The sequence below is a fragment of the Petromyzon marinus genome, unplaced genomic scaffold (assembly GCF_048934315.1).
Source record: "Petromyzon marinus isolate PM22_M1 ecotype Great Lakes invasive population unplaced genomic scaffold, UKy_Petmar_22M1.pri1.0 PM_G_Scaffold_38, whole genome shotgun sequence".
In the NCBI taxonomy this organism is placed as follows: domain Eukaryota; kingdom Metazoa; phylum Chordata; class Hyperoartia; order Petromyzontiformes; family Petromyzontidae; genus Petromyzon; species Petromyzon marinus.
In genome coordinates this window covers 582,501-585,000 of record NW_027422961.1, presented here as the reverse complement: position 1 = coordinate 585,000, position 2,500 = coordinate 582,501, and the positions used below count along the sequence as shown (strand labels likewise).

At 42.4% G+C, this 2,500-nt stretch overlaps 1 pseudogene; it reads left to right on the top strand.

Moving 5' to 3' along the window:
- Nucleotides 1–2,500, top strand: part of LOC142916158 (28S ribosomal RNA) — a 10,605-nt pseudogene that overhangs the window by 4,906 nt on the left and 3,199 nt on the right.

Genomic DNA, 2,500 nt, shown 5'->3' with positions numbered 1-2,500 from the left:
TAAGAAATTGCACAGGCCGTTGGCTGTCATGTTTATCGACATAGCGAAAGCTTTTGACTCGGTTTCGCATGCTCATATTTTATGGGTGTTAAGGCACAAGAAAGTAGATGAACACGTGGTGGGCATCATCCAGAACGCCTACGATCGGTGTACGACCTCGTTCAAAAGCAATGGCGAGTCGACTCGAGAAATTAGCATACGTGTTGGTGTCAAACAGGGTGACCCCATGTCACCCCTGCTCTTAAATCTTGCCATGGACCCTTTGATATGCACCCTAGAGTCACACGGAGTTGGGTACTCCATTGATACCGACCACGTGACAGCTCTTGCGTTTGCTGATGATTTGGTGTTGGTGAGCGAATCTTGGGTTGGTATGGCCGCCAATCTAGCGATCTTGGAATCATTTTGTGGGCTATCGGGATTGGAGGTTCAGGCCAGAAAGTGCCAGGGCTTCATGATAAGCCCAACCAAAGATTCATATACGGTGAACAACTGCGACCCATGGACTATCAAAAATAAAGATGTCCATATGATCCAACCTGATGAATCAACGAAATACCTTGGTCTGAAAATTGGCCCTTGGACTGGCACTATACAGCCTGATCTACATTGTCAGCTAAAGACATGGATCTCGAAAATCGATGAGGTGCCTCTGAAGCCAACTCAGAAGGTTGAACTACTCAATGCCTATGCCCTACCCAGATTGTTATATCCTGCAGACCACTCGGACTGCAAGCAATCAACTCTCCGTGGGTTGGACCAAGAGATTAGAAAGGCGGTAAAAGGATGGCTCCACCTTCCCGCTTCAACTTGTGATGGACTGTTATATGCCAGAGCCCGAGACGGAGGCCTTGCCATCTTGAAACTGGAAAAAACAATCCCTTCGGTTCAAGTTAGAAGGCTGCAACGTATAGCAAACTCGTCCGATGCTATCACCCGTAATATTGTGTCCTCGCAGGGTATGGAGGAAGAATACCGTAATTTGTGGGTACGAGCAGGGGGTGACAGTGATGCAATCCCAACATTCGTTCTCAGGGACTCGGTGTCAAAAGAACCTGTATATCCGAGACCCTGCGATTGGAGGGAGCATGAATTTCAGAGATGGTGCGAAAAGCCGGTTCAAGGAAGGGGCATTGTAAACTTTGCGCATGATAGAATCAGTAATGCTTGGTTGAGGCCATGGTGCGGCTTTAAACAATGCTTCTTTATCGCAGCACTACAACTAAGGGCAAATATTTACCCAACAAGAGAAAGCTTGAACAGAGGCAGAGATGGGGCCTTACGTTCCTGCAGGAAATGCTCTGCCAGACTCGAGTCCCTTTCGCACATTCTCGGTCAATGTCCTGCAGTACAGAAAGCAAGAATTGCGCGACATAACAAGATCAGTAACATTCTGGCAGACGAAGCGGCTAGATTGGGCTGGTCTGTATACAAAGAGCCACGGTTCATATCCGAGACGGGAGAGATGAGAAAGCCTGACCTCGTGTTTGCAAAAGATGAGGAGGCGGTTGTGATCGATGTCACCGTCCGTTTTGAGCTTTCAAAGAATACCTTGTCAGATGCTGCCTCTCACAAAGTTTCGTACTATACCCCTCTTGGTGATCAAGTCAAAGTGCTGACGAAGGCTAGCAAGGTCACATTCTTTGGATTCCCGGTTGGGGCAAGAGGAAAGTGGCCCCTTGAGAATAACGAGGTACTTACCTCCCTGGGCCTGACCAAACCCAGAACGACATCACTGGCCAAGATGATTTCCCGCAGAACGCTGCTTTTCTCTCTTGATATTCTGAGAATGTTCTGTGGAAATTATGCGGTCTATGAACAGTCATAGACAACCTCCGAAACAAATAATAGTTTTGTTTTAAGATGTCATTTGTTTTAGATTGATTTTGTTATTTTCGAAGGTGAAGTCGGTTTTTATTTCATTTTACTATTTTCCACAATTTAGATTGTTATTTTCCAAGACGGAGTCTTGGTTCTTTTTTTTATTGTTAGTTTTTTTTTTTTTTTAACACGTCGTATTTGTTACTTTAGAGCTTAGAGGGGACTTTATTTTCGCCTTACTATTTTCTGCCTACAAAGAAGATTAAAAATAAGCTTTTTTCAAGATGGTTTTGTTATTTTCCAAGGTGAAGTCTTGGTATTCTTATTTGACTATTTTCCATAAAGAAGACCATTCTTTTAGATTTTGTTATTTTCCAAGACGAAGACTTGGTATTTTTATTATATTGCTATTTTTTACACGAAGCTTATTCAAGAGCACTTATATAGATTAGACTTTGTTATTTTAATTCTTTATTTTTGGACTACATCAGTTCGAGAGTCCTGTAACTTACTATTTTCTGCCTACAAAGAAGATTAGAAATAAGCTTTATTTAAGATGTTTTAGATTAGATTTTGTTATTTTCCAAGGTGAAGTCTTGGTTTTTTTTATTTTACTATTTTCCACAAAGAAGACTTTTCTTTTCTTTTAGACTTTGTTATTTTCCAAGACGAAGACTTG